Source organism: Porites lutea, chromosome 2, assembly GCF_958299795.1.
Source record: "Porites lutea chromosome 2, jaPorLute2.1, whole genome shotgun sequence".
NCBI classification, from domain to species: Eukaryota; Metazoa; Cnidaria; class Anthozoa; order Scleractinia; family Poritidae; genus Porites; species Porites lutea.
Genome location: NC_133202.1, coordinates 46182451 through 46204145, shown reverse-complemented (window position 1 = coordinate 46204145; position 21695 = coordinate 46182451). Strand labels below are relative to the sequence as shown.

General features: G+C 41.4%; 1 protein-coding gene and 1 pseudogene across 1 annotated transcript in view; both read left to right on the top strand.

Annotated features, from left to right (window-relative positions):
• LOC140928817 (uncharacterized) overlaps positions 1–21695 on the top strand; it is a 113211-nt gene that overhangs the window by 33125 nt on the left and 58391 nt on the right. The gene's annotated exons all lie outside the window — the stretch shown is intronic.
• On the top strand, positions 5566–9700 carry LOC140928733 (uncharacterized; annotated as a pseudogene).

The following is a 21695-nucleotide window of genomic DNA, read 5'->3' as shown; positions in this document are numbered from 1 at the left end:
TAGGCTGATTCTCAGACGTCCAAGAAAAGCGAAGGGATCGTGAACCTCAGCCGACTGAGAATCAGGCAAAACATGGCTAAGAAGATCTGCAAACTTTGTCCAGAAGAAATACAAGTTACATGGAAATTTCTATAGACTCTTTGGTAGAAAATGTAATGAATATTTAATCCTTACCTAAGCAGATAAGTATTACATGGAAATTTCTATAGACACCTCGGTGGTAAGAATTTACGCAACTTTTGTCCAAAAGAAGTTTAAGCAACGCATGGATTCTACAGACTCTTTTGCGATAAATTTGATGAATTTACCATCACCTTTTTTAGCAAATGAGTGTTACATGGAAATTTCTAGACTCTTTTTGGCAGAAGATGTAATAAATAATTTAATCGTTGCCTGATTAGAAAAGTATTACATGGAAATTTCTATAGACACCGTGTGATAAACAATATCTGCAACTTTTGTCCTAAGAAGTTAGCAACGCATGAAAATTTCTATAGTCAATTAAGACTACTTTTTTGTAATAGACAATAATCCTTAAAAAGTAAAAGTGTGCTGCCTGAGGAAAAGGCCTGACGTTTTCAAACATTTCTTCCCTGCATACATCAGCTGAACCAGAATACATCACTGTGCAGTGATTGCCGTAGTACTTTTATGAGTGACAATACACCCTTACTGCCACGGGCCCATCCCATGATCCCCATCCAGAGAAATATGTTAACGAAAAAGCTTTGTTTTGTTTGCTTTGTTTTATCCTGGAATTAATTTAGCAAACACATATTGATCTTGAGGGAACCTGATGGACCAGCCTTACTGATTAACCACAAATAATTCAAACAAAGGAGATCTAAACCTTAACCTTTACAACTATGAGCTGAATTCAGTTTTTACCCGGATGAATAAAGGTCCTCTCATGTGATTAAATTTTTTGCATTTCATTGGACAACATGCCTACTGAATATTAATGAGATATTTTGTAGTTTTAAATCATTTACTCCAGCTGCGGCTGACAAGAACCCACGCATCAAAAACAGTGGTAGCCACTCGAGTTTGGTAAATAACCATGGAAGGAATTCATGGAGGTAAGCAGACAAATGGTCATTATAGTAATGTTTATCTCGCTCACAGTAATGTACGCTGTCATTAGCCCTTTCTCTGTTTCCTTTAGGTCTTATGCAACAACAGGCGGTCAACCCTCAACGCTCAATTGAGCATACCATGGACAATTCTAAATATACCATAATAGTTGCCGTGCATGCAACGGTCTGATCGAAGATATCATAAAGGTTTGCATCTGATTAGAACAGACGAGATTTTACAAGCAACAGTAAAACGGGAAACAGGCAAAAACCTGCGACTTGTTTTGAAACATTGCTGCAAAGTTTGTTGAACAGCGATGTTGCGCACTTTACTAGCCACGTTCAAACCTGTCTGACAACAATTTAGGTTGTTGTCAGTTGCGAAAAAATTTGTTGCTGAAAGTAGAGAATAGCTGTTCTTTTTTGCAACAAAATCTGTGCATGTTGCCCATTTCACCAGCCAAAAGCAAACTTGTTTTACAGCAAGTGACCAAACCCCCATGTATGGCAAGACACCCGTGAATTTTCTCCAATCAGAAGTCAGTATTCACGCAACACAAATTGTGACTGAATAAATTAATGCAATGATGTTTCTGTTGTTTAGTAAGTTCAAGATGATAGGAATGCTACTGATTTTGGGCACAGTCAGGTCCAAAAAAAGCTAAAAAAAAAACATATGACAAGGGAATTTAAGGGATTTCACAACCATTCCACTTTAATACTTTGGCAAACTACCAATAACGACCTAGCCTACAGAATACAGGGCAAATTTTCTAGGTAAATTAACTGGGGTGGCTTAGCAGCTTTGCAGTACTGACTGACTTATCAGCCACCAAGCCATTATTGTTTATTTATTTATACCTTTCCTTGTTCTACCTTTGTTATGCATATCTTAGCTTATATATCTTTGTCAACATTAGATTCTCATACAAATACCAATTTTTGATGCGGTTGCCTTTACCCATCAAGATGGCTTCCAAAACCGTGATAAGGTCTATCACAGATTTGTCACAAATTTTGGCATACTCTTCTACCAGAATATGACAACTGAATCAGAAATTTAACGCTTTTGGAAAGTCTGAACCTCTGTAAGCTTGAGAAAGAGAAGATTTCCCGAGATGTTGATTTTAGTTCACAAGTCCTGTTAAGCAGCTACACCTGCCTACATGTCAGCATTATTTACACCACAAACCAACATCAATGGGCTTAGAGGTGTAAACAAGTTGCAGTTACTGCGTGTAAATACTACATCTTACGGGAAGAACTCCTTCAAATTCCTTGCACCCAAATTATGGAATATCTTAAGGTACCTAGCCACCCTTAAAATTGCCATTTTTCCATATTTGAGATTTCAACGTTTTCAAATAGATATGTTTGAGAGCTGTCTTTAAAAAAAAAAATCAGAAGAAAATATTATTTCTGTCGAAAGATATCCGGGGTAAAAGGTTTTTTCTCGTTAACTATCTTAATTGATCGTTGACAAGATCTGCCATACCCGTGTCATATATCAATTAACTTGCCTGTGAACTAGTAACATGATACCGAGTGCGTGCTTTGACACAACACGTGCAAATTGTCTTCTCGTTGTTTATAGCCTTTAGTATTCTCCGTGGATATTTAGAGTTTGGTTCGGTGAAAATGCCGGCAAAAAAAAGAAAAGGTCAGGTCTGTTTTTGTCATCGACACCGAGAACGAAAAAGAAATCGAAGAGCGAGTATGACAAAGAATGGGCCGCAAAATTGGCAGAGAGCGACAAAGGCTCATTTTATCAGCAAGAGAAGTGGCTCGAGGAGTTGGATATTCAGAAAAGCGAAAACGCTGCAGTTGCTGAGAGTGCAAGCCGCTCCAACATCCAGCTTGAAGAGCCAGATGAAGAAAGCCAATTAAGCTCATCGACCCCTTCTGCTGATGGAACGTGGAAAACAATAATCGTTTGAACTATCGTATCAAGCGAAAAGCTGCTTGAGAAACTGGACGAGTCGGTATCTTGTCGGTTTTGGCAGGAAAGAGTCCAAGTCACGGAAAATGTAGCGACTAAGCATGGACTTGGTTCTACCTTGAGAATCCAGTGCAAGAATGAAAGCTGTCCGTCGCACAAGACAAATTCTGTTTTTAATTCTTCCAAGAAGAGCAGAGCGTTTGAAATATACTGGGCCCCAGTTCTTGGCCTTCGAGCAATCGGTGGTGGACATTCGGCGGCTTCAAAGTTTTTTAGTTTCCTTGGCCTGGCGCCGATCAACAAAAACACCTGGGCGGATCATACAAAAAAGATCGAAGGAGAGGCAAAACTTTTCCTCGAGAAAGAATTAAACCGTGCTTCTCATGGTGTAAAAGAGTGGAAGTTTTCCAACGGAGAATTAAACTGTTCACTGGAAGATGTTAATAGCAATAAAAAGTTTGTTTCTGTTACATGTTACCTGTCAAAGTCCTATTGTTAGAGAAAATTGATCCCTCTCTGATATCAATCAGAATAAACATTTAGGTGTTATAATCTCATTCCAGGTAGAATGCCGCCAAAAATGTATTTTCTATTTTATCTCCGAACGCAAATTTTGCCGATCGACTCGTACGTTTTGAACTCCAAGTCGGCAGCCTTTCAATCAATTTGCCTAAAATTTGGCCAGAGTGATGCCATATATCTCTTCTACAAAACCGTGTCTGCAAATTTTAATACTCCTTTTCATTTTAAAGCTAGAGCTTTTTTTCCTCATGAGTTGCAGGCAAGTAGAAGTATCTGTTGCAGTCAATTTTTCATTTTATTTTTTCTTTTGTTTCAAATTCATTAACATACATTATTTTTGCATCGTTTTTGGGTATGGTAAAGATTAACTGCAATAAAAAATTAACTACAACATATCCATTTTTTTGTTGCTTATAATATAGTTAGATGAATTTTCTAGGAATATTTTTTTCACCCAGCTTCCTTTCCCCATTCCCTCTCAAAATAAAAGAAACTACATTAATATAATGGTGAGCTTAAAGATGGTTGATAGGTTTTAGTACCCTGGGTGCTTTACTTTGATAAAATGTTATGTTTTAGATTGTGGAGAACAAGGAGCTAGTGACAATGACAATGGATCCTAAGGAAATTGAAAGGAATAGTTGTATCCATGACATCAGTGAGTTAGACCCAGGTCACAAGATGTGGCTGTATTTTAATGAAATGAACAGAGCAGCAATGAATCTGTGTATGGATAACCCACACCTGCTAAGAAATAAAAACAAGCTCACTGAGTTAGCACGAAAAGCTATCCATGAAAGTGGCTATCAGTATAAAAAGAAAGCACCAAGATTTAAGCCGTTTTGGACAGGGAGATGAAAAAAAAGACAGTATGTCAGTGATGCCGTCAAGACTCAGAGGCTGCCAGAAATACAAGAGGATGTGGATAATACAAATACCTAAACATCACTGTTGACATACCAACAAGAAAAGCAGATAAACGTCAAGCAGTTTGGTTTAGCAGCTAACGTTACAGAGCAAATGTCCCAATTACAAAGAAAGCCTGAGCAAGAGCTTACTCTATTGCAGGTGAAAGGAAAGAATGTCAAAGGCAGAAGACCAGAGTATTTGTTGCGCAAGAAACCAGTTCTATACAAGCTACAAAGATAACAGCTTTTACAGGAGTGTTACAAAAACTAAGACCTAAGACCATCTTGGTTTTCGAAATTACAAAAACTAAGCCCCTCTAAAACTGAATTCGTCGAAATATGAAGTCAAATTATAACCGAAGACGGTCCAATCCTCAAATTAACTTCTGTCTGATGCTTTCCACAGAATTATAGGTCATATTTAGCGATCAATTTAGGAGTCTTAGTTTCGGTAGTTTCGAAAACAAAGACATCGCTTAGTTTTCGTTACAAATCCGTAAAATACAGAGGAAGTCGGTTTACGATGACACACTTTATAGACTATATTCCGTAAAACGGGATGTGAAACTGCTGAAAACAACCATCTGCTCGATCTGCTTCTTCTAATTTGCAGACGTATCAGTATTCAGGCTTACCTAAGAATGAAAGCCATACACTACCTGTGTATAATTTTGTACATTGAAAATATGCCTTACGCTATATTGATAATTTTGGTAGTTTATTCCAAAAACTGTGAAACTGGCATTCTGCTGTGAATGGATTTTTGTCTTAGTAGGCAATCAGGAATCCTGACCTTTCGACACACCACTGTCACGCATTCTTCACTTCAACACTTTGTCTGTTTCCTTTATTTTTTCTGAAATAAAAAAGCAAAATTTTCAAGTGCCTCGCTATTACAGGAAATTGACTCATTTCCTTTCATGTGGCTAAATGTAATTTGGGCAAAGTTAAATTGCAAGCCATTGTGGTCATCGGTCTCCTCCTTAAGCGTACGTTATCTGAGGGGTGTCCGCAGGGGACTTGTGACTTACGTTGCATCTCACGCTGGCATTTTAGAGCTGACCTTTGCGGATCTGTTACTAAGCAAATCGTTGCGGATTCTGGCCTTTAATTGCAAGACATGTCTAGCTCTCGAAGCTCTCGTAACAGTCAAGGTGCTGCCTTTTTCGCCACCAGTGCAACAGATAGTTCGTCCGCATCGGGGATTTCATTGCATCCTCCTGTTAGCTCTTCGCAACCCATAACTGGTTCAACGCACAATGCATCAACCGCTGTTGCAGGTAATGCTGCTCAGCCGTCTCCTGAATTCCTTGCCGCTATGGTTCAGGCTGTCAAAGCTTCGTTAGCCGCGGAGCAAGCGTCCGTTTCTTGCCCGGATCCGTCCGGGAATTCCAGTGTTCTTGACCAGGCGACTAAGAGTACCTCGTCGGCCATGCTTGGGGGCGTTCCCGGCCAGGATTTAAGTTCTCAAGCCTCAGCTTTGTGAACCGCAGGGACTGGATTTTCCAAGCATTCTTCCTTGGCCCAGGTATCTTCTTCTCAAGGTAGCCCTGCCCTTGTTGTGCCCTCATTTGTTCGCCCTTTTGCGCCCCCGAATCCATCGCTCGTGTCGTCCAGCGCTATCACTGCCTCACCAGTTGCGTCTTAGGCTGGCCTCGCTGTAAATAGTGTTTTCCCCTCTGTCCCGGCGCCGATTCTGCATCAGCCTTTTGTGGTTGGGCTGGGATTCTCACCAATTCCCGCAAAGCTGGTCGGCCAGATCCTGGCAGGAAAGTTCGTGGAGCTCAGCGACCTACTATCTTCAAACATTGTGCTTAGCGAACCTGAGCCACAATTGCTATTCAATGGTCCCTTAGTGTTGACGTCCACCCCCAAGAAAGCCAAACGACGTATCGAGGACATCGCCACTTGGATGGAGGCTTTCTCCGTTTATTCCCTCGTGCTGACTTCCCACTTTCCGCATCGGTGGAGAGATTTAAGCCAATATAAGCTGCTGATTCTTCGTACATATCAGCAGTTCAGCAATCAAGTCTGGCTGGCATATAATCGGGCCTTTCGCGAGCATGTGGCGGCGACCAATTTGACCGTTTGGTCCAACATGAAGGTGCAGCTCTTCAATTTTCACGCTGTGGGCACCTCTGCTCGTGGGCGTGGCAAATTTGCAAATGAATCGGCTGAGCCTGCTGGAGTTACTAGTTCGCAAATTGTCTGCAAATCGTGGAATAGGGGTCGTTGCTCTGCCCCTTATGCCCAATGTCATTTTTCGCATCGCTGTTCAAGCTGTTCTGGGTCTCACTGTGCCTCAGCCTGCCCTAGCGTGGCTTCCACAACATCTAAGGAGATTCCAAAAAGGAGATCCCCATCCCCAGCATCTCCACGCGTCCAGACGCACCTGAGGTGGTGCTTTCATTTTTGCTAGCCTTTGCTCCTCGGCTTCTGGGCCTCGTAGTTTTTTGTTCAGCCATAGTTCTCTGCTGTTCCATTTTAGGAGTAGGGTTGGCCCTGGTTTCTTTGTCCATTAATTCATGTTTCATTTTGTAGTTATTAGCTGTGTTTTTTTTTTAGTTTGTCTCTTACCAATGTTTGGGGGGGATGATCCTGGTCCTTCCTCCTTTACCATCATACAGTGGTCGTGGACCCCTCATCTGTGTCCTGCTTGGGTTTTAGGGGCAGTATGGCTTTTTGACCCCTCAAGTATGCTCTTGTTTCTCTCCTCCCTTTAGTCCCACCCCCCCAGTTTCTGCAGTCAGTCCATTGGAAGTGGAGCAGTTTTCCTGGGAGTTGAGGCATCATCCAAATCCTCAGCACATGGCATTTGTTTTGGAGGGGCTTCGCTTTGGTTTTAAACTAGGTTTTTCTCCGTCACAATCTCTCAAGCCTGCCAAAAGGAACAAACCTTCTGCCTATGAGCAACCTTCAGTAATCAATGAGTACTTGGCAACTGAAGTGTCCTTAGCGAGGGTTGCTGGGCCTTTTGCCTCCCGTCCTGTTCCTCTTCTTCTTGTTAGCAGTGTTGGGGTTATCCCAAAAAAGGGTCAACCGAGAAAGTGGCGTCTCATTGTGGATCTCTCCTCCCCCGGAGGGGCTAGCGTGAATGAAGGTATTAAACCTGATGAATTTACACTGCATTACATAACGGTAGATCAAGTTATTCGCATGGTAGCACAGTTTGGTCAAGGAGCACTGATGGCCAAATTCGACGTTGAAGCTGCCTATCGGAACATTGCCATTCACCCTTCAGACACCTTTCTCCTGGGTATGAAATGGCGCAGCAAGTTTTACGTTGACTTAGCCCTTCCATTCAGTCTCCGTTTCGCCCCTTTTATTTTTAATTGTGTTGCCGGGCTAATGGAATGGAGATAAGGTCCCCGATTTGCTACATTATTTAGACGATTTTATAACGGCTGGCCCCCCTGACTCCCCTCAGTGCGCGCAGAACCTTAGTACGGCATTATTAGTTTGTGATCGTTTGGGCTCACCTCTTCACCTTGTCAAGTGCGTGGGGCCTACTCCAGTGCTAGCTGTCCTGGGCATCGAGTTAGATTCCCTTGCTCAGGTGGCACGTCTCCCGGATGAAAAGCTGCAGGCTTTGAAGGAGCTGATTCCTTCATGGCTGCCTCGCACATGGTGCTTCAGAAGCGAACTGGAATCACTCATCGGCCATTTGCATTATGAGGGCAAAGTGGTATGGCCAGGCTGAACATTCCTCTGCCGTATGATCGACCTCTTAAGTTGTTTCCGCAAGAAGGAACATCCCATTCAGTTAAACAAAGAATTCCACCTTGACCTGCAGTGGTGGGATCATCTCTTAGCTCAGTGGCATGGCGTCAGTTTTTGGTTGTACCCAGGACTGTCTCCCGCGGTTGACTTAGAAGTTGCATCTGCCGGTTCCCTTGGTTTTGGGGCCTACTTCCAGGGCTTCTGGTTCGCAGGCCCTTGGGCTGTTTCTCAACAGCAGCAATCCATCGCCTACAAGGAACTCTTTCCTGTGGTGGTGGCAGCACATGTCTGGGGCGCGCAGTGGTGTAAAAAGCATGTCTTGTTTCATTCAGACAATGAGGCCATGGTCCACATGTTGAATTCGAGGACTTCAAAGATTCCATCCCTCATGCAACTCCTCCGCAATTTGTTACTCTGCAGCACGCTATAGCTTCTCCTTTTCCGCTCAACACATCCCAGGTGTCTTCAATCAAATTGCTGATGCTCTTTCTTGTTTCCGTTGGCAGGAATTTCGACAGTTGGCCCCAGGTGCTCAGCCAACCCCAACACCGATTCCTCCCCAGCTCCTGTCGGAATTGACCAGTTTTCTCTAGAACAGCAGTGTCACACCTTCCTTATGCATCGCCTAGCCCCATCCACTCGCAAGACTTATGCAACCGCTCAAAGGAAGTTCGTCAACTTTTGTCTCCAGCTAGGCCACCTTCATCCCTCTGGGTCACCTTGTCCTGTGATGAATGGACTCTGTGTCTCTTTGCAACTTTTCTGGCGAGATTTGTACACCATTTGACTATCAAGGTCTATTTGTCTGGCATCCGCATGCTGCACGTTGAGCAGGGATTTCCAGATCCTGTACAGAACTGTCTCCGTTTGCAACGGGTTGTTCGTAGGATTAAACGATCTCAGGGTTCTTCGTCGTCTAATCGTCTGCCCATCACAGATAGCCACATGCTGTTAATCTGGAAATCCCTAAACAGCCACCTCCCGGATCATTGCATGTTTTGGGCACTGGCACACTGGGGTACTTTGGTTTCCCCTGCGCTGCCGAGTTCACAGTGCCCAATCTGGCCAGCTTCTCTTCCTCAATTCACTTGACTGTGCAGGATATTGCAGTGGACGGAGCCTCATCCCCTTCTTGTATGCGTGTCACTATCAAGGCGTCAAAGAGTGACCCTTTTCGGAAGGGGGCTGACCTACATATTGGTTTGGGCAGCCATCCGCTCTGTGCGGTGCAAGCTATGATGGCTTATCTCTCTGTTCGGGGGAGTGCTCCAGGTCCTCTTTTCATGCTTCAAGATGGTCGTCCTCTATCTCGTGTGCTACTCACAGATTGGCTTCGTCAAATCTTCTCCGCTGCTGGCTTATCTGGAAACTTTTCCAGCCACAGTTTCCGCATAGGTGCAGCGATGGTCGCTGCTCGTAATGGTGTTCCTGATCACCTAATTCAGTCTCTAGGACGGTGGTCAAGTAATGCCCACCAGTTACACATAAGGACACCAGCCGAGGCCCTGGCGTCCCTTTCCCAGAAACTGACATAATTGGTTCGTCACCCTCTCCACATGAAGAAAGCCAGTGGTGGATCCTTGATACCAGTGAGGTGTCTTACCCCGGGGTTGGGCTCACCCTTTTGATTCCGCAGTGCTTGGAGTTGTTGGGGAAGTTCGGAGGTCCCCTGGCCCCCTCCTGTTTGCGGGTTCCTCCTCTCTCCAAGCACCTTGGAGAGCTGCGTATTTTGGGTGGTTCCAGCTCGCAGGGTTGCCATGGATACCTCCTTGCTATGCCTGAGGCATTCAGGCTCCCCTCCAACCTTTAAGGCACCAGTTCCCAAGCTCATCTATTGGCCATGAGTTTAAATGTGGGTAAATGTAATTTGGGCAAAGTTAAATTGCAAGCCAATGCGGTCAGCGGTCTCCTTCTCAGGGGTACGTGATCCGAGGGGTGTCCACAGGGACCTTTTGCTTATCTTGTGACTTACGTTGCATCTCACGCAGGCATTTTTGAGCTGACCTTTGTGGATCTGTTGCTTAGCGAATCGTTGCGGATTCCGGATCCCAGCCCGTCCCTGCCCTTCTGTGCTTTGGTAAGTATTAGGTCAGGTGAGTATTTTCCACTGATTTCTTTCAGTGTGACGGTGTCAGTTGCCGGCTGCATGCAGGGGTAGTTGCCATGGATACCTCCTTGCTATGCCTGAGCCATTCAGGTTCCCGTCCAACCTTTAAGGCACCAGTTTCCAAGCTCATCTATTGGCGATGAGTTTAATATTTTCCTAGTTATTCTTTTATTGGTTGATTTTTAGCCCGTAACCTGCCGAGACTATTTCTGTGTACTCCCACCCAACTCTGCACCTCCCCTTAACTTTTCCCCTGGTTTCCAGTGATCCCCGGAGTGGCAACAATAAAAATAAACCCTTGGAAAATGCAATGTGACACACACTTTTTCTCACCCTTTTAAGAATGCATTTTTCTGGCTATGGTCAGACCAGAAAAGGAAAGAATCCTTATTTTTGTGATGTTTAACCAATAACCCAATTGATGATTGGATCGGAAGCAATTTTGAAAATATTCAATAACTGTTAAGCTAACTCTCTGAGGAAAAATGGGGACTACTCTTGGTCTATTCTATTTCGGGCCTAGAAGAGAGCCTTTCAGAAGAGGACCAAAGAGCAAAGCATATCATGGATGAATCCATGCCACTTGCCAATGGCCATTACTAACTCAAGCTGCCATGCATTCAGACACAGTCCACAGTGCCTCCCCGACAGCCTTCCAGTGACTAGAAAGAGAGTATAGTACCTGAAGAAGAAAATGTAGAGACCCCGAGTTTCACAAGAAGTATGCTAGAGTTATCAGCAAGTACCAAGAAGAAGGTGCCTCAAGACAAGTCCCCGATGAAGAAATTCCCACTCTTGAACTAATTTGGTACCTGCCCCATCGTGCTCTTTGGCATCCGGGAGAGCAAGGGTAGTGTTTGATTGTGCCTGCAAGTCAGAAAGTGGCTTGTTAAATGATCAGTTACTTCAAGAACCAGAGAACATGAGCTCATTGAACGGAGTGATCCTGAGATTTAGAGTGAATAGCAAACGTGTGGCAGTCCACATCAAAAGAATGTTTCATCAAGTACTTGTATCCCCAGAAGAGCGAGGTGCTCTCTGTTATTTGTGGTGGCCAGACGAAGATTTAACAGCACAGCTGAAGACCTTTCAAATGTTGGTTCGAATTTTTGGAGGTACCTCATAACCCAGCATGTGCTGTTACGCATTGAGGAAAACTGCTGAAGACTACAGAAGGGACTACTCAGCCTATGCTATTGACGCAGTCTTCAAACACTTTAATGCTGACAATCTACTCAAATCATTTAAGACCACAAACCAGGGAGTAGAAGCCACGAAGGAACTTCAGCAGCTACTAGCAAATGGAGGATTTCAGTTCATGAAGGTGATGTCTAACGAGCACAAGGTCCTAGATGCCTTTCCTCCAGAACATCGTGCACCAGCCATTACAGTTTTGGATTTAAACCTTAATAGTTTACCAACTGATTGAGCTCTAGGAATTCTTTGGGATGTACAGGCCGACACCTTCAACTTAGTTGTTGGTGACAAGTCACAACCAGAGAACCGGAAAGGCATTTTATCTTCAATAGCAACAATGATATATGATCCTCTGTGGTTTGGCTGGTCTAATACTCCTGCCTGGTAGAGATTAATCAAGAATTGTGTAGGATGAAGTACGACTGGAAGAAGAAACTTTGCAAAAATCTTATAGCGAGGTGGAGAGAATGGAAAAAAGTAGAAAGTAGTTACCGGTAGTTGGGTGTAGCTTCCATGTAGAAACAGCAGGGATGTCAAATATGTGCATAGAAAGCCATAAAAGATAGAATAAACAATGCTTTTATTTTTTGTGCCTTTTTTCGACTTCCTCAAATTCACAAGCGCGAATACACAATGAGTAAATTTTCATAATATAAGGCTGAAACTCAAACCGAGCACAGTGCAACTGGCTAAGCATTTATCCTATATAACACATCTAGATTTATAATCAATGACATATTGAAAGCTACACACATGGCTCTAACCAGTACCAATTATTGTTGTTATTACAGTTTCGTTCTTTCTACTGTTATTTTATACCATTCAGGTTGTAAAGTTCCTGCATTTTAACCGACAGGTTTACGTTTTCTATCGCCTAGCTGTTGTATTCAGTTCTTCCTGTTTATCATTAATTTCACAGTTGTTTATGTTCACTTTTTTCCTTAACAGGGGCGGAGAGTTTCATATTACATATTGCTACATTTCAGAAATTCTATAATTGACGGAATTGACGGACATAAACGGATATGTGAATACTATGTACGTTAATGGTACGGGCAAGAAGCGAAGACTGTTACTAGTTACAGTAAGGCCCGGTTTAAACATCGCATTTTACGTGCCAAATTTAATTCAGGTATTGAATGCGTAGGAAGTTGGACTTTTAACTAAAATTAAATGCGACAACACAACTTGCCGCATCTTCGACTTAGCCAGTCAAATCTCGACAGAAGTTCAACTGTTGTCTTTTGTGCTGAATCAAATTTTTAAATCATGTTTACTTTATTATAACCCACAATTCTCAATTTTTTGCTGACTCTATGAAAACTCTCTCATGATTCCAGGTCTAAAATGGCGGATTTGCTTATTCACGTAGAACCAAATAGGTATCAGACTTGGCACATGTGAAATTTGAGGTTTAAACATGGCCTAATGAGATGCTATTTGCACGATTTAAACCTCCAATTTAAACTCTTAAGTTTCTTGCAAAATTCGTTAAGTTCGTTTGGAGTTATAATTATTTACTAAATTGTCCAAAATTTATAAATCCATCAACACTTCAAACAACTCGAGTCAAAATTCTTTAATTTACTTTATTTTAGTAATTCTAGCATCTTCGGTAATTAAACGTCAACCCATTCCATTCCGATAATTCCTCGGGGATCATTTCAGGTCGCCTGTGAAAAAAATTGGGGACCATTTGGGATCGGGGATCATTTTGGGTCATGTTTAGGTCGATTTTGGGGATCATTTCAGGTCGGGTAAAGTAACTACAACAACAACAGAAACCAGAAAATAAGTGCTTGACTCTACAAACCAAGCAAGGTGGACTGTGCTACAAAGAGAGACTGATCAAACTGGATCTGCTACCGCTTACCTATGACTGCGAGGTCAAGGATTTAGAATTTGTTTGTAAGGCCTCATATGGCTATATTGATATTGATATTAGTTTTATTTAGAGTGTCAGTCACGGACATACTCGAGGATCTCAATCAAGTGCTATAAAGTATTTGGAAACGCCCTTCTGTAAATCAGCTACACATCAGTCCTCCTTTTTTAATCGCAGTATTAAATTATGGAACCACATATGTAAATTAACTCAGTCCAGTGACATTCTGAACATAAAGACTTTTAAGAATAGTATAACCAACTTGTACAAAGATGAATTAGCAAATGTCTTTGACCCCGATAAACCATGTTCATGAGTCTTGCACGTAATTGTGGGTGCCACTGGCAACAATAGTTTAATACGCATTTCTTAAGAGTTTTACTGATTTAGTTGGGAGGTGCCTTGCATGGGACTCCAGGTCCTGTTTCAACCTTACTTTTTGGTCCTTTTTTTTCGTTACTGTAACTATTCATTTAGAGACTCAGACCAATAAAGTTGATTACAAATGAAATAAATAACCAGAAGAATATCATGGTTTTTAACACCTGCAAGGTACTTTAAGTGCAGTCTAAATGGTGGAACCAAGCTTTGTAAACAAATTTTTCGTGTTTTATAATTTAGATTTCCGAAAACTTCTGGTCAAATTGATGAACCTGGGCACACAGAGAAGCTAACCTTTGTGTCCTTAATTTACCAAATAGACTCTGGTCTTAGCTTAAACGTGATGAAATTGTACATGCAGTGAATCGAGCTATCTCACCACACATTGCTCTTAGGAGCTAAGTTAAAACCCTAAGTAACCTCTTATTGGTGAAGCTATCAAGGATGTTTCGTGTACAATAGAGAGAAATAAGCCTCCAAAGTATCTCAGCAACTGCCAAACGTATGCTAACAAAGCAATGAATCCCCACAACAGTTTCTCCTCCATACTTTGGATTCGCATAACAAGGCTAATTTTGCAAGCCAGGAGTAAGATTGTGAGTTTAATTATGGTGCAGCCCACACTCAAAAATGTTGAAACACTTGTGTGCGTCTCCTCTTCCCCAATGTTGATTTGGGTATTACAGTGGTCTCAGTGCTCCAAAAAACACGTGGCTCAACATTGGGGAGGGAGAAGGCACATTTCAGTCAGAACAAAGGTGTTAAGAGTATGGTGGCCTAGGGTTGCCATAAGGAAATTCCCTCACTTTTACCAATTTCCGCATCAATCATTTCAATTTCAGTCAGTGTTTTATAATTAATTGAAAATTTTTTCTAAAGAAAAAACCAACGCAAAATAAAATTACGCAAAACTTAAAATAGGACTTGACTTGAAATTAAACTTTTTATAAAGGCATACGTGTTTTAAAATGAACTTTAAAGAAAAAGGTCATTTAAGAAATAAATGAAACTGACTCTTAAGAAAACTAAAAACTAAACTAACCTCAAACTAAACTCCAACAAGTTGAAAAATATTCATGTTAAAGTAAAATGAATTTAAAATTAATCCTTGGCCTATCGTTGCCATAGGGTTTTTTTTTCCACTGGAAAAAAAAGGCAATTGCCTATAGTTGCCATAGACCAGAATTCCTTTAGAACGTGCAACGTTGAACCCACAGTGCCTTGCCTGGTGAGAGAAGTGTGATCTGAAGATAGCACAAACAACATGACCGACTGGAATAGGTTCAAAAACAAAATGAAAGAAAAGCGCTGCAAGAATATGACAAAGAAGGACTTAAGAAGTCTTTGAAAGATCTACAAACGATTGTGGTCAAGCGACTGCGTGCTGACGTTTCTGGAAAAGCACAAAAATACTACTGCAGCAGAGCGCGCAAGTTCGTGCTATTTGACGAGTTCAACGAAATCTCCATTGAAAATATAAAACATGCCTGCATGAAAGCATTACGGAATGCCTGATACAATGTGCTGTGATGTGCTAGCTGGAGAGCAGGGGCTCTCGTGCTTATCGATGAAGCAGCTACCATCCCCAAAGGTCATCCATGTCCGATTCATTGAGTCCACGGGGGCATCCAAAATGGCTGGTGTAAGAGACGAGGGTCCACCACGAAAGCAAATAAAGAGAAATTACACTACAATTGACAAGAATCCAGGCCCATCCATTGCATTGTCAGAACTGTGTTCAAGGCGAGGAAGTCCAAGCAAGTTAATGCCAAGAGGCCTTTTGGTTGCAGAGAAGTTGAGACTTGGCAAGCTGATCACCAAAACTACTGATATGATAGACATGCATCACTTTAACATGAGACACAAGCCTTTTGGGACTGGGGGGGTTTGGAAAGCGTTCAAAGCTACTGGCAGTGGAAAATTCACAGGGCCCACATGGGTCGTAAAACGATACCTTGAAAATGCAAAAAAGGATATTCTTGGGTTGGGACAGTCCCTTGAAGAGTAGACAAAAAAGTACTGCAGACACATTACTTCGTGCAAAATTTCACTACATGGCTCGGAGAGGAACTCATTGTACAAGACAATGAAATACTGTTTGGAGAGACATTTTACTATAAGAACATCTTTATGTGAAAGATTGGAAAGGAGTACGTGACCATAGAAGAGTTTGTTGAGGGAATGCCTTGCACATTTTACATACGAAATGTCAGAGAAGGAGGCCATGCTATTGGACATTCAAGGGTGTGAGTACAGCCTGATTGACCCTGAAATCACCAAAGCAGCCCAAAGCCATCGTCATCTTGGGCAAGGAAATGATATCCTCTGCCATGACTTGCATTAATGCATTATTCTCTGACGAAGAGCTGGCTAAAAAGCACTATGTCTGAAAGTAATGGATATAGAAAACTTGATAATCTGGAACTTCGTTTTCTGATGTCAATCCTTCACCAGAAGTAAGAAAACCCAGTGTTCATGAAGCAGTGGGAAGACGGGAACTCAAAAATATACACTACATGTAGGGGTAAAAGAAGAACTGTTCAAAGTAGATTACAATACAAGAGCAAGTGAATTTTTATACAGTATACTTGTCAGTGATATTGTGTGAAGTCAACAGTAGAAGCATTTCATGTAAGAAAGTAGACTACGGACACAATTCATTTACTGTTGTGTAGTCTAAAAGTGTGTCATGTAAGAAAATAAAGTAGAGTTTTGCTAAATATGACTGCTTAGTGTCGAAAAGAATTGGGGTGGAAATGCCGTAGTTTTAGTGTAGTGACTACTACTATTACTGTCTAAAGGAACACTAAATGTTTGCAATACCAAACTCAAAATTTCTGAGTATATCTTGTGAGTAGAGACTGTTTTCACCAATCATTGCCCAATCTGAAGGCAAGAAGGCAACTACCTCATAATGCTAAAAAAGGGAAAAAAAGGAAACATCAAGTCATCCGAGTTCAGTTTAAGATATAAACTATTTCTTAACAGCGATACTTACCTAACCTGAATGGTAGGCGAAGTTTGAAAGATGAAAAAGACAAAGACAAAAATCATCAGTACTGACAAATCATTATCCCTGTATGAAATTGGAGTTTCACTTCTTTTCGTAACTTTGCCTATTCTCTTACAATTCTATTTCCTACTCTTGGTTCACATGTATGACTCACACGCCGTTTGGTCGGGATAGTAGGGTATACAGAACACAGAGTCCAGGGTGTTCGTAAATGTACTCTAACGTCATCACACATGGACATGACACTCTCGACATGCCCTTACCACATAAATACTGAGGTTAACCACTTTTACTGTAAATATATATCCAGTAGAATTACCAAGGAAATTCTTTAAGATTTATGCAACCCAACCTATCCTAAGAATGTAAAATTGATCTGTAATCTTAGACTTCTTCCAGTAGAATGATCTTTATAAATGCGAGTGCAATAACTCAATAAACTACATGTGTGATGCATACATTCTCTATGCGAATATGGCGACACCTGGAAACCTAACAGGTTATGGGCCTAGGAGAACGCTTGTGTTTGATTGGGATGAGAGCGCGTACAAACTTTGCGAGGTAGTTTCTGGGCTACTTGCGCCCCTAGAAACTGTACAATGTCATGACACCTGCAGACGGTGAAGAAGCCCCCACCACAGTGAAGAAGGCAAATGCATTCGCTGAACTGGTCCAGTGTTTGGACAATAAAAGTTTGTCGTAAATGATCAGAGAAGCTAACTATGATTCGACAAAGGAGCTCCAAGTTCTGAGAGAGCACTACCAAGGAAAAGGAAAGCCAGGATCATCACGTTCTATACCAAACTTACTTCGCTGCAAGTGACAGAAGACAAAAGCACGACGGACGACATAATAGGGACTTTAAGAAACGGGGACGCGGTGGGTCGAAGGCGCGACTGGAAGTGACTTTCCCAATTGCGGATGAAGAGCACATGCTCGTGGCGTTTTCTCCTGTTATCGAGAACGCGGTCTGAAGAGATGTGGTTTTGTCTGGAAAACGTGAGTATTTAGCCTTGTTAAAGCAAAACACTATAATTAACAGTCTATCACAACTATTCTGTCAACTGGAATTTAAAATTTATTGCCTCTTCAAAGTTTAGGCATCATTTTTGAAACAAAAAGGACCAAAGTTAAATAGTTTAAAACGTTTTGTTCCCTCCAAGTAAGCAAGCACATGGTGAAGTGAATGGCGTCGAGCAGATGTTCAAATTAAGTCATCTAATTATCCTTGAAATGTTTCCCAAAATCTCTTTTTTTTTTTTTCATCTCATACCTTTTTTTCTAGTATTTCTCCCTTTTACAGTGGCCTTTTTTTTACCAACTTTGACTCGGTATATTTAAGATTTGACTTGACCCATTTCACTTTTAGGTTATTAAATTTTGCCATAGATATACCATCATAGAATTGACCTAACATCGATTACATCTCAGTCTAGAAAATGAATACACAAAAAGAAACAGAACCAGTCAATGCGAATGCTGCCGTCTCGACTACAACCTTCTAGATGAAAACCATGACAGATGTTCAACAGAAGAAGAAGCTTAAACAACAACAACAACAACAAGAACCAAACCATAAAAAGTCTAAAATGCCTAGAGCCGATTGTGGGTATTTTTTTTTCTCTGGTTTACAGCTAAAAATATATAATTATATATAACCACACATTCTTTTCTTAGACTTACTATTATATTTGGGTCAACACTCTTTTCTTCGCCACAGATAACCTGGCTTCTTATGCCTTGTCTTCCTTTGAATCTGTCTAGAAACCCGCTTTTTGCCTGCACATTTCGATAGTCAAGTTGCTTGGCAAAATACCGAGCTTTTTCTGCCAATAGTGGTCCATTCACTGAGGCGTTTCTAGCTCTTACTTTTTTAAACCGTTCTGATGGTGCTTTATCCATTCAGGATAAGTCAACTCTTCCAACATCTTTCGCTTGCTTTTGCACATTCCTCCTTTATAGGTACTGATGATCTGCTTTTCATTCTTTGCAATTGTTGCAACAGTCGATTGTGACAAAGGAGGATCAAAAAGTTTTGTGACCTTGGCTTGTTTCTTAACCTTGCTGAGCGCTTCCACCACTTTATATTTCTCTTCCAAAGTTAAAACTCTTCGAGCCTTCTTGGCTGGCAGTTTCTTTGACAATCCTGAAGAGCTGGGGCCCGGCACAGGGTTTTCATCAGCTTTCTCCAGACTGGGCATAGTGTACCGTCAGTCATCTTCAGAAACGTTCTTGGATAAACCTTACATGTAAAACCAGCATATGTGTTCAATGACCCAGTTGACAGCCGAAAGTAAAAGTCCAACCTAATCACGTTTGTTGCCCCCGCAGGGTTCCAGCCCAGAGGCCGGAACCTGAGGAGGCACCCTAATGTCCCCCGCATAAAGAAAAAGTATCGTATCGTCATACTGTTAGTATGCGAAAATTTCCTTGATTTGATGAAACTAGGCGCGCACAGCGGTCCCGGTTAATTTTCAGCATGTGCGCCTGGCTCAGCAACCTTGCAAACTGGGTTTGTCAACAAGTCGCATTCGCCGGATTGTGTCAGGATTTCATTGCAAGCTATAAGGTGAGTATTTTTATCAATGAGTATCTTGTAGCACATCAATTTTCCGAGTTCTTCTAGTTAAAAAGCTATTCAGCAGTACTGGAATTGTTTGGTATTAAAGAACTTGATTTGTCAGACACAAATCAGCAACGTGGGTTGACAGACTCGATTCAAACCACATCAGGAATAGCTCAAATATTTCAAAACCCAGTCAAAAACAAGAAAGGTGCTAACGTCAAATAACCGGGTTTTGTTTATTATTTTGTTTGCCAAAAATTGTACCAATCAAATAAAATCTAATTACTTAAACTCTCATGGCGAGGAAGCCCAAGAGAAGCCACCGGGCTTATAAGGAATGGGCTCCCTCAGTTAGATAATTAGAACAAAATATTATCATAATTACACATTAAGGTATCCAGGATTTAAAAAGGATCAGAAAAGGATCAGAGAAAGTGAACTGAGAAAGATCTCGAAGGTGAGAAACTTGAAACAGTGGTCCATGTGTTTGTAGTGTTAGTTTATTGCGAAATCCGATTATTTTCTTTGAGACAAGGATCAGAAAAAGTGAACTGGGAAATATCTCTAAGGTGAGAAACTTGAAACAGTGGTCCATTTTTGGTAGGGTTAGTTTATTGCGAAATTATTTATATCAGTTCCGTTCTAACAAAAGAAAAAAGAATTACACACAGAAACTCTAATACGAAAAGTGCACTTCAAAGCTTTATGGCAATACATGGACAACCACATGGAGTCTTAATTCGGTTTTTTAAAAGGTCGGGAGCAGATTCAATGACAACTATGACTAGTTACTGGCTATTCCTTGCGTTATCTCATCAAACATTTATGTAGAAGGAATTGACCACACACATTGCAGCAAATAATTGACTGCAAAAGTATTTGAATAGCAAAAGAGAAAGAACAGTAGACAGCCATGGACACATCTACAGATCTACAGATCCTGTATTCCAGGGTATCAGGCATATAAAGACATCTGGGACGTAGCTATTGCTGAGGTTCTAGATTGCACGGTAGGATTAAACATTACAAAACCTGTATGTTGCAGGTCAAATTAAACCTTAGGTTAATTTGTTTCAAAATCATGTCAATTTGTTTTAACCTACGCCAATTTGTTTCAACCTAGGCCAATTCGTTTCAACCTAGGTCAATTTGTTTCAACCTAGGTCAATTTGTTCTAACCTAGGTATTTTTTGCTGGCAATACAATTGCACCTTCAGTTTTCTCTCTCTTCATCTCCACTTACCTCACCAATTACCTACCCTTTCGCTCCCAACATCCCAATCTCTCTTATTTTTTCAAATTTCATTTCTTACCACTTGAGTTTTGAACCAGTGACCTTTGTTTTGCCTTAGGATTCACATCCTGAAGCCTTATGTATTGAGCCACAGTGACTTGTATGCAAATTTAGGTATTTTAAAAATATATATACAGCAATACATTTCCTTAAATTATGCAATTAACACATGTGTGATGGGCCCCGTCCTTCTCAGCACCACAGGCCAACATGGCAGGATGTGTTGATTGTACAGTCAAAGAAAAGAGAGAACGCAGCACTTTATTATATATAGAAGATGACTTCTTTGATGAGTGTTAAAGTGGCTTAAATCAACACCTGGGGAGAAAAAACATCTCAATGTTCACAAACACAAAACAGAAACTTGCAAGAAACCAGGAGTCTGAAAGCCGAAGGAAAGGTTACAACTTCAAAAAACAAAATATTTGTTCCCAAGGGAAACATCTATAATCTGTTATGTGAAGCCCACACAGCAACAGCTCATCGAGGAAGGGATAAAACAGAAAGATACATAAGGAACTACTACACAGGAATCTCGCAAGATAATATTAAGCTGTTTGTCTCCCTTTGCAAATTGTGCCAAGAATAAAAAAGTGCGACAGGCCAGCCACTGCAAGAAACCACTTACCAATCCAATAAAAGCAAACCATTTTATCGCTCAGGTACAGATGGATCTCAGAGACTTCCGCAATTTGCTCTGTGAATGCCATTCAAGACATCTGTGGGTACTTCATGTTGTTGACCATTATACAAAGTTCTCATGGCTGTTTGCTCTCAGAGATGAGCAAACTGAAGAAGTAGCAGGAGCATTAACCAATTTATTTTGGCTGTTCGGTTTTCCATCAGGACTTCATTCAAACAATGGGAAGGAGTTTAAAGGCAAAACAATGAATGAACTATGTGGAAAACACAACATCAAGCAGGTCCACGCACGGGGCACCTCGTACACCATGAACTCAAGGACTGGTGGAAAGAAGTAATTGCACAGTCAAAAAGAACATCCTAAACATTTTGAAGGACAGAAATGAAAGTCTTGGAAAGTGGTGCACAGTTCTAGGTGAGGCAACATACAAGAACATAACTTTGC